Raw genomic sequence first — 11701 nt, 5'->3', positions numbered from 1 at the left:
GACGTGTTAAATTTCCAGTTACGCTCTCACGTTCTTAGGGACTTGCAGATGCTTATTCATCCCAAACATCTTAGTTGTTTGAATAATGAATTGCCTCCAGGAGTATTTGTTACTGTCGTGTGTGAAATAAGTGGCTGCGGTTGGGCTGGTGGAACAGACAGGCTGGCTGTCTCTGAGAAGTAGGAAAGGAAGGGCCACCCCACCTCAACCCCCCCCCCCCAAACCCATCACTATTCCTTCTAAGCTGGATGAAGCTGTTTATCAAACCGAACGCTGTGCTTCCAAATCCACATCTCTCTCCCACTCTCTGTACAGTAGCCCTTGACCTTGCCATGTGTCCTCATGGCCCAGACACCCGCTTGAAATTAAATTACAGATTAGTGGCTTCAGCCCCTAGGAAGGGTTTATTTGGTTGCCCCCTCTCCGTGTCACTCTCATTCTCCCATTCAGGAGCAGGGAGGAAATGTCATGGGATTTAAGAAAGAAAATGCCAGSCTTGAAACAGTTTCTACTTCAAAGTCTATACTATGTTGCCTGGCCTCCCTAACTTTAGGATGTCTGCAAGGAGTTCTAAATCTTACAGGTGAGGAATAGGGGGCAGATGGCATGTGGGGATTACTGTGCTAGAATGAGTAACGTACAGTGGAAACTGAATCCAAACTCATACATTTTTAAAAATATTTCATACAAACGTCTTCAGACTTCAATGTCTGTAAGCTTGGCCTTCTCCCATCAATTCCATCAAGCTGAGATGGAGCATGAACTCTACACCAGACTCAATGACTGGTCCTGTCACTGACTGCTTCTTTAGACACTGTTGTTGCACCTTGAGATTGAAAAATCATTCTAGCGGGACAAGTGGACCAAACACTGAGCCCTCATTCATTTGGAAGACTGTCACGCATTTCACAATGCTGTAATTTCAAATCACTTTCACTTCCACTCTGTAGATTTTGTGATTTTTGGCAATCAGAATGGCTTGTTAGCCCTATAAATGATCCACTTCCCTTCATATTGATGCAGATTCCCAGTCCTCAAGTATATAACTCATCATGTCAGATTATGTCCTCTTTTCATTGGGAAGTAGGTTTCTTTGAATGTGCCAACAGAGAAGCTACCCCACAGGGCAAACACTGCTTGAACCAACGTTGTTTCAACCGAAATAATCAAAGTGATGACGTTGTATCAACGTGGACAACTAATTCGATTAGCAAAAAGTCCTCACATAACCCAATTTTTAACAGAAATAGAATGAAATGGTGATTTTTGTTGTTGATTTCACATTGAATTCACATTCAACCAAATGTAAATCAAAGCTAGACGTTGAACTGATGTCTGTGCCCAGAGAGTCCTGTACTGTAGAGACACTTTCAAATCAAGATTACTCTCTGTAAACACATTTGCGTCAAATGCTATTCTAGAGTCCGGAGTCTGTAGCCAGATTGTTTGTTCTATTATGTTGTTTGGAATAAGTGGAAAGTTAACCTGAATATCACAGTTTGTTGAGCAATGGAGAAAAACTCACAGCAGACATTTGAAACTGTATAGTTCTCCTCTCGCCAGGGGGGTTGAGTTGTGTATTTAGTATGGAGAAAGAAAGCATCAATAAACAGCCGTTGGTAACCAAGGGACGAGAGAAGTGTCTTTGAAACTTTAGCACATGGTGCTTAAAAAGTGCAATATAGTCAATAATAGATGAAGAACTACTGGTAGCAGCCATGCTCCGGGGTGTTATACCCACTGCTAGACAGAGAAAAACACACCATTCAACTATTTGTGAAGATTCATTTCCAAAAGCCAATGTTGACTATCCAGTCATAGTTTAATCCTGTGTTTTTGGACAGACTTAATAGTTATGATTTAATTTGATTTGATACTTTTGATTTTCTGGGTAATTATTTATGACAGAGCGGTACATTTATTAAAAAGTGTAATAGGACTTTAAAAGGAAAAACATTACCCATCAACGTCCTTTGGACCTCTACATCTTTTAGAAAATAAGTCAGCATGGAGAAAACTGTCAGGATTGTCAAGACATTGACAGCTCTGAGGAACAGATGGGCAAAAATACCCAATCGAAAACGCTGCTCATCAATCAAAACATGAAAACAAGGTTTGAAAGCATGTTTATGTTGCAACGTTTCCCCCTGAATTGTACTGTCACAGTAGATCAATGTTGTTGTCATTTGAAAGGTGATCAGGTCACACAAGGGATAGATTGGTACTCCACAGTTTACCAAACGCTCACATTGAAGAGAGGCTGTTATTGTTTCCATTTTCAAAAGGGAAAGTTTGTTCTTTCTTAGTGTTTTACCTCCGGACCGGGATATCTTGAAGAACAAAACCGTTTCAATAGAGGCTCAGATAAATATTCCTCAAGAGTATGTAATCATGCTGGGAAGGAAAGAAAGTTTGAAAGCACCTGTGAATCGCTAACACTACTCTGTTCCCCTCTGAATGGTAAGCAGGCTTACTGGACGTGTGCTGTTGACACTAGGCTTTACAGAAGACAGATGACAGAGCCTCGTTTTTAGAGGACAGGGATGGAAGGAAGAAGCACCACAGAGATGACAATTGTTAAATGCGGCAAAACTGCCATTATTTAATTTGATTTGGCATTTTGATCTGAGAGTATTGTGAAATGCGGCATTTGTTTTCTGACAAAATGTGGAATCGTAATAATGTCCCGATTTGTTGTGGCATTCATGTTCCAAAGGCTTTGTCTCTGTAAAGACAGCCATTCTAAGAGGGAGTTAAGTGACTGATTTCAGCTGTCAGGGGTTTTACATGCTCAGCAAAAACTATGCCAATGAACAAGTTATACTGTTTCCAGTTGGCCGCTAAATATCAGTTCATATGAAATGTGTCTCACTTGTTCTGAATCTGTACTCATGCATAAGTGTTTTTTCTACATTTAAAAACCCTCATACAGTGGGGAGAACAAGTATTTGATACACTGCCGATTTTGCAGGTTTTCCTACTTACAAAGCATGTAGAGGTCTGTCATTTTTTATCATAGGTACACTTCAACTGTGAGAGACGGAATCTAAAACAAAAATCCAGAAAATCACATTGTATGATTTTTAAGTAATTAATTTGCATTTTATTGCATGACATAAGTATTTGATCACCTACCAACCAGTAAGAATTCCTGCTCTCACAGACCTGTTAGTTTTTCTTTAAGAAGCCCTCCTGTTCTCCACTCATTACCTGTATTAACTGCACCTGTTTGAACTCGTTACCTGTATAAAATACACATGTCCACACACTCAATCAAACAGACTCCAACCTCTCCACAATGGCCAAGACCAGAGAGCTGTGTAAGGACATCAGGGATAAATTGTAGACCTGCACAAGGCTGGGATGGGCTACAGGACAATAGGCAAGCAGCTTGGTGAGAAGGCAACAACTGTTGGCGCAATTATTAGAAAATGGAAGAAGTTCAAGATGACGGTCAATCACCCTCGGTCTGGGGCTCCATGCAAGATCACACCTCGTGGGGCATCAATGATCATGAGGAAGGTGAGGGATCAGCCCAGAACTACACGGCGGGACCTGGTCAATGACCTGAAGAGAGCTGGGACCACAGTCTTAAAGAAAACCATTAGTAACACACTACGCCGTCATGGATTAAAATCCTGCAGCGCATGCAAGGTCCCCCTGCTCAAGCCAGCGCATGTCCAGGCCCGTCAAGGGCGACAGGACGACTGCACCGTATTGAGGGGAGGATGGATGGGGCCATGTATCGCGAGATCTTGGCCAACAACCTCCTTCCCTCAGTAAGAGCATTGAAGCTTTTCCTAGATGTTTTACTGTTAATGTCATATCATAATTGAGTCAAGCATACAATTTCATCCAGCATCAAAATAAGGTATTACTGTCACTCGTCTCTAGCTACCAAGCAGTACACCCATGAGAAATCATTTTAAGTGTATGATTTTATGTCATGTGTTTTTACTGTCCCTCTCAATCCCAGTAAATGTAAAGATCAAAAGCTTTTGTTTTATTTGATGCCTTTGTTTTCTTGTCAGTATGTCCAACAACAATTTAATCCGTTTCACAATGCCAGAACCATACCAGATATTCTGTGACTGTTTCTAAGTCTTTATGTAAGATATTAAAGGATTGTTGATCCTGATAAAACTGGGTTATTCACACCACACGGAGATAGAGAGGCAGTAAGTATTGATGACCCTAAGTAGACCACTGAACACCTCCCATCCCTAGGGGGCAGCAGCTACCAGGTCAGGTGCTGAGAGAGCCAGGACGTGATGACTGTTAATGTGTTGGGGATTGGCAAATCGATCCTAGGGTCTGACACCCAGACCCTAGGCAACAGCAGTAACTAGGGTCTGGGATTAATGAAAGACTCTTGGTAAATTTTGAAAAAACTTCAGACAGACAACTCCCCCAACAAATCACGAGGCAGACATGCCAGAACATCGCAATTCGCACCCAAAGTTCGCAGGCAAGTTCTTTGCAGTTGTTTTAGTGAAGGTAGATGATGCAAACTAGCCATTTGCAGAATGCACTCATGAAAAATAACCTCTGTGATTTCCATCTTGCTAGATTATATTGTGTCCAGGGTATGTGAGCATCAAGCGGATAAATCGGTGACGTAGGCAGTGGCATGTAAACCAGATGATTGGTACATTGTGGGAGGCACATCTGTCTAGAGAGAGTAGGGATTGGCAGGTGATGGCTGAGGGAGAGGTGGATTGAGGAGCCTTCTGGCCTAGCAGGGTCTTCCCTTATTTGTTTGATACCTTTTTGTTATGGATTTCCTTTTTGTTTTATTTTGTGTATATTAATATTATTTTGGTCACCATCTAGGAACATTGCAACCTGCTTGGGCTGGCGGACTAGAGAGTCAGGACAGAGCTCTCCCTTGATCCTGGTAAGTAAGCTGTCTTCTTAGGAACATGACAGCTCTTGAGAACCCAAGGCCATATAGCCATAGGGTTCTCAGTTTAACAATTGACCACAGTGGGTAACCAATGTGTACAGCTGTCCCGACGCTCTGTCTAACTGCGTCTAACCGTGTCTAATAACTGCGTGCAATACGGTTTCGGGAACATCGAAAACTTTACTTTCAAGTCACTGCGTTGCACTTCCTGAGCTAATAGAAACTTGGGAGGGAACAAAACAAACCTGTGGCTCGAACCTGTTACACAAAAAAACATCAGTGGAAATGTCACTGCTGTTGAAGGAAGAACTGGACCAAGGTGCAGCGTGGTGAGCGTACATTTTCTTTTTCTTCTAGAAAAGACGACGAACAAAACAAGAAACACTACAAAACAAATCGTGAAACTAAAGGCTACGTGCCTTAAACAAAGTAAACTTCCCACAAACACAGGTGGGAAAAGGGCAGCCTAAGTATGGTTCTCAATCAGAGACAACGATAGACAGCTGTCCCTGATTGAGAACCCTACCCGGCCAAAACATAGAACTACAAAACATAGAACATAGAATACCCACCCCAACTCACGCCCTGACCAAACCAAAATAGAGACATAAAAAGGATCTCTAAGGTCAGGGCGTGACAGGAAATATGTGGTAAAACAGTAAGTGTATCTTTTGTATTTGTTATTTTTGGATGATAATTAGGTTAAGTTGAGTGTTCAAGGTTTCCAAAAATCGTATCACAATCATGGATAAATTGTTTATAGATGGAGTATTTCACACTTGAATAATTACGTCAGGTATTCAAAAAGGACGTAGAATGACTCCAATGTTGTAACGTTTGGAGTCATGAGAAGGGCTAGGCATGTGCATACAGTACAACACCCTAATCACTTATGCTTTCTTCCATGTTAAATAGTCATTCGGACAGGATATGGAACAGCTAGACAGGCCTAAAACCCCAAGTAGACTTATTTGTAGGCTGGCGAGTTGTTTTCCTAACACAATGTATGGCCAGGACATTTTGATCAATTGCAACGACTACTTTTCTCCATATCCATAGAAATGCTCCGCTGGTTTTAGATCAGGATGTATTGCATCATTCTCAGTGATGCTGTGACTCCACTGAAGATCTTAGTAACACAAATAAATTGGTCTCTGAATAGGATGTGTGTTGTATTCATCTTCAGCTGAGTACTCCCGACTCAGACAGGAGCCATCTGTTCACCCAGCACCTCTAAACTGGTTCAACTACAGTAGCCACCAGTAAACTTCAACTCACTGGTCCTCCCTATTTGAACAATGAACAATCATATTGTTCCTATTTCCACTTGCTTTTTGTTTGTAAATGTTCTGTTTTGTTATTGGTGTGTAGTTGAAACTGAATTTGTAAATAATAGTAATTAGTATCAACTACTTTACCTTCATCATGATCACATCAAACCAGGTAAGATACAGGATTCCAAGCCTTCCCCCAAACAGCGTTTCTGCATTTTCGTTGAAGTGAATCTCAAGACCAATATTGGTGGGGGAGAAAATGAGAAAGAAAAGTAACAACTGCAGCACAGCAGGCTTTATTTTAGAAAGTGAAGCGTGTGCTATTGTCAGGCTCATTCAGTAGTGCTGGGCTAGTCTGGCCCTAATTAAGTGTTCCGCTCTACAGTGCCAGCTAGCTAGCTAGCTCAACACTGGTCCTGAGCATGCAGAAGCTGTCTCCTTCTTTCCCTCCATCACATCTACTGATATTACTTTTGTTTACAGTGGAGGAAACGGCGGCAGTCTGATTAGAAGTTATTGAGGAGATAACTCATAGCTAAGTCAGCGATGGCGCTCCCTCGCCCTTTCTTCTGGATGCAGATGAATTATTTCCTGTATGAAATGTTTGTTGGGACAGCATAGAGACGCTTGTGGAAAATGACACTGACAAATTGCCACAGGGCTGTCAAACTTCAGAACCATTTGCCTCTAGTGCCATCCCACATCTTGCCCATTTGTTTTCAGTGTTGTTGTTTTTTCCAAGAGCGATGATAGCTTTTCTATCTTGCACTGAGGTGGAAAAGGAATGTTCTCAGAAAATGCTAATTAGCTATTTATATACATTTTGTTACGCTACAGCCTTATTCTAAAATGGATTAAATAAAACATTTTCCTCACCAATCTACACACAATACCCCATAATGACAAAGCGAAACAGTTTTTTCCCCTCCATTTTTCAAATTCATAAAAAAACATAATTTACATAAGAATTCAGACCCTTTGCTATTGAGCTCATGTGCACCCTGTTTCCATTGATCATCCTTGAGATGTTTTTACAACTTGGTTGGAGTCCACCTGTGGTAAATTCATTTGATTGGACATGATTTGGAAATGCACACACCTGTCTATATAAGGTTCCACAGTTGACAGTGCATGTCAGAGCAAAAACCAAGCAATGAGGTTGAAGGAATTGTGGGTAGAGTTCCGAGACAGGTTTATGTCGAGGCACAGATCTGGGGAAGGGTACCAAAACATTTCTGCAGCATTGACGGTCCTCAAGAAAACAGTGGCCTCCATCATTCTTAAATGAAAGAAGTTTGAAACCAACAAGACTCTTCCTAGACCTGACCGCCCGGCCAAACTGAGTAATCGGGGGAGAAGGGCCTTGGTCAGGTACGTGACCAAGAACCAGATGGTCACTCTGAGAGTGCTCCAGAGTTCCAATGTGGAGATGGGAGAACCTTCCAGAAGTACAACCATCTCTGCAGCACTCCACCAATCAGGCCTTTTAAGGTAGAGTGACCTGACGGAAGCCATTCCTCAGTAAAAGGCACATGACAGTCTGCTTGGAGTTTGCAAAAAGGCACCTAAAGACTCTCAGACCATGAGAAACAAGATTCTCTGGTCTGGTGAAACCAAGAATGAACTCTTAGGGCTCCCGAGTGGCGCAGCGGTCTAAGGCACTGCATCTCAGTGCAAGAGGTGTCACTACAGTCCCTGGTTCGAATCCAGGCTGTATCACATTCGGCCGTGATAGGGAGTTCCATAGGGCGGCGCACAATTGGCCCAGCGTCATCCGGGCTTGGCGGGGGTAGTCTGTCATTGCAAATAACAATTTGTTCTTAACTGACTTGCCTCGTTAAATAAATTAATGTCAAGCGTCATGTCTGGAGGAAACCTGACACCATCTCTTCAGTGAAGCATGGTAATGGCAGCATCATGCTGTGGGGATGTTTTTCAGCAGCAACTAGTCCCTGGTTCGAATCCAGGCTGTATCACATTCGGCCGTGATTGGGAGTTCCATAGGGCGGCGCAAAATTGGCACAGCGTCATCCGGGCTTGGCGGGGGTAGTCTGTCATTGCAAATAACAATTTGTTCTTAACTGACTTGCCTAGTTAAATAAAATAAATTAATGTCAAGCTTCACGTCTGGAGGAAACCTGGCACCATCTCTTCAGTGAAGCATGGTAATGGCAGCATCATGCTGTGGGGATGTTTTTCAGCAGCAAGGACTGGGAGACTAGTCAAGATCGAGGGAAAGATGAACGGAGCAAAGTACAGAGAGATCCTTGATGAAAACCTGCTCAGGACCTCAGACTGGGGTGAAGGTTCATCTTCCAACAGGACAACAACCCTAAGAATACAGCCAAGACAACGCAGGAGTGGCTTCGGGACAAGTCTCTGAATGTCCTTGAGTGGCCCAGCCAGAGCCTGCACATGAACCCGATCGAACATCTCTGGAGAGACCTGAAAATAGCTGTGCAGCAACGCTCTCCATCCAACCTGACAAAGCTTGAGAGGATCTGCAGAGAAAAATGGGAGAAACTCCCCAAATACAGGTGTGCCAAACTTGCAGTGTCATACCCAAGAAGACTCGAGGCTGTAATTGCTTCAACAAAGTACTGAGTAAAGCATCTGAATACTTATGTAAATGTAATATTTCAGTTTTTTTGTTTTAATACATTTTCAAACATTTCTAAAAACCTGTTTTTGCTTTGTCATTTAGGGGTATTGTGTGTAGAGGGGGAAAAAACGATGTAATACATTTTTAGAATAAGGCTGTAACGTAACAAAATGTAGAAAAAGTCAAGGGGGCTGAATACTTTCCGAATGCACTGCATATATATAATTGAAAGGGGAAATGTAGACTGTTCATATTTTATAGTTAATCTACCTTTTTTTGTGGTAGGCCTATACTTCTCTGCCATACAGAGGTGATATTTTCCCACAGGATACAGAGCGAACCCCAACTGATATGTTGTAGAGGTCAAGCCTGCTCTGTGTGACTTCATTGTTTTCATATATGATACATCACCTACTGTACAGTGAGCTCTCTGGTCTGTGGTATTAAAGTTAATGTGGTATCGTAGTTCAATATCCCACTTGGATGTAGTTCTTGGTCATATCTGAACCGGGCCATGATTAATGGTTCATTGTTTTATCATGCTTCACCAACCGTCTAATAATTGGAATAGAACTATCTTGAATGCTGCTGAAATAGGGGGTCTCTGAGTCGACCCAAGGTTATCTTTTGTCTGCAAAAAAATTACCTCATGAAGATTGGGGGTTAATTTGTTTTCTGACAGGGGAATTGTCTGCCAAATATGCATATATCAATCTAAATGTCTCTATCCTCCGGAGGTTGTTTATTTGTCATCGCCACCCTTCAAGTCTAGTTTCCCTGGTGCCATTTCAATAAATGAATCAGATAGTTATCCTCTAATTGTACAGTTATTATTTAACCTTAAAATAGTAGTTGTAAACATCAGGTCTTATGATTTGATAGAGGTGATTTTAAAGGGGAACTGCTAATAAGGAGTGAAATTAAATGTTGTTGTCTATGTTGTCTGCAGCAATTAGTCAGTTCAGGTGGGTTCATTCAATGATTAGTTCATAAAATTGGCCTTTAAGATTGGCCTTTAACAGTGATTTAGATATGACTTTTTAATCAATCTGCAACAGTATGTACAGGTGACTATTCAAGTTCTTGACTTGGGCAGGAGCTCACCGGAGCTGAATACCAGCACCTCAAATGTTCTACTGCTTGATCTTCTGTTTCTTTAATAGAATATTAGCTCAAAAGTATTGTGGTGCTCCTGCACCTAAATATAAACAGTACCGGCACCCAAAATGAGTACCGGAACCCAGTGGCGATTTTAGCATGTCTATCTTGGTGGGGCAAACTCCAACACATTTTTTTATAGATGCATGCCAGCAAAGACTCTAAACAACACTAAACAATACATTAATTGTAACGGCTGATTTCCTCCTCTTCGATTGAAGAGGAGGTGTAGGGATCGGACCAAGACGCAGAGTGGAAAGTGTCCATAATTTATTATAAATAAACTGAACACTAACATGAAACAAAATAACAAATAGAATACAACCYAAAAACWGTCCCGTGTGGTACGAATACTGACACGAAAGACAAACACCCACAAARACACACGTGAARCCCGGCTGCCTAAGTWTGATTCTCAATCAGGGACAACGATTGACAGCTGCCTCTGATTGAGAATCATACCAGGCCGAACGCACAAAACCCCAACATAGAAAACAACACATAGGCAACCCACCCAACTCACGCCCTGACCATACTAAATAAATACAAAACAAGAGAAAACAGGTCAGGAACGTGACATTAATTGCACTATAACGGCGACAAGTGGTGCCCAAAAACTGTTAGGAACTACATAAAGCTGTCCCAACCGCAGAGCTTTCTTTTCAGCACCATGGAGTGAATTCTTACCACTGCTACACCTGGCTATCAGCAGAGCCTTGTCTGGCAGCGAAACAGTTAATTCAGCCTCGTTTATTGCCTTTAAAAAAAACATAGCTGATATGGCTGACTTGCTTAAACAAATGTGGTTTTACTGACAATTGAGATGTAGAAACTATGGCATAAGGGAATGATGAGCGGATAAGAGGCGTTCCTTAATTTCGATTAAGAGATTAATGAGCGAGCTACAGTAAGATGGACGTAGTCATTATAACTATGTGTTCAGCACTTTTGAAATGTACAGCGACAGAATGCAGAACATGGGCTGCTCTTACAGTATTCTCTCTGTACAACAAGTCAGAACCGTAGGATAAATAAAGGGTTGCGAAAGAGAGGAGGACCAAAATGCAGCGTGATGATAATCCATATTTTAATTAGGATATTTAAACAACGAACAAAAACAACAAACTGACAGAAGGAACCGAAAACGCTACAGTCCTGAACATAGGAACACAGAACAGATGAACACACGAACAGGAACAATCACCCACAAACAAACAGTGAAAACAGGCTACCTTAATATGGTTCCCAATCAGAGACAATGACAAACACTTGCCTCTGATTGAGAACCATATTAGGCCAAACAACAAACCCAACATAGAAACACAAAACATAGAATGCCCACCCATCTCACGTCCTGACCAACTAAACAAAGACTAAACAAAGGAAATAAGGTCAGGAACGTGACAATGATGACATTTCTCAAAAACAGGTTATAGGCTACATGTGCAGCACCACCAAGTCAGAACAGTATCGTTAGGTGAAATTAAGAGGTGAAAATAGCCCAAATTATTAGGGTGAGGTACATGGGCTACTAACAGCTTACTACACAACAAACACTTACTATTACTTTCTTAGCTACAGTATACATATCTCCCTTGCATTTTACATCATTTATGCAGCAGCATACAAGACATTTTTGGACTCACCTTGGCTTATGATGTGCTCACTTAACTACCGCTTCTCTCTCCCGGATCCGGGATCCTCCTCATCAAAAAAGCTGACTAGCATAGCCTAGCCTAACGGGACAGGGATATCATATAA

The 11701-nt window shown here is 41.8% G+C and overlaps 1 long non-coding RNA gene across 1 annotated transcript in view; it reads right to left on the bottom strand.

Moving 5' to 3' along the window:
- LOC139028317 (uncharacterized) overlaps window positions 1-11701 on the bottom strand; it is a 139682-nt gene that overhangs the window by 113419 nt on the left and 14562 nt on the right. The window lies entirely within an intron of this gene.

This window comes from Salvelinus sp. IW2-2015, linkage group LG10 (assembly GCF_002910315.2).
Source record: "Salvelinus sp. IW2-2015 linkage group LG10, ASM291031v2, whole genome shotgun sequence".
NCBI lineage: Eukaryota > Metazoa > Chordata > Actinopteri > Salmoniformes > Salmonidae > Salvelinus > Salvelinus sp. IW2-2015.
This window is presented reverse-complemented; position numbering and strand designations above follow the sequence as displayed.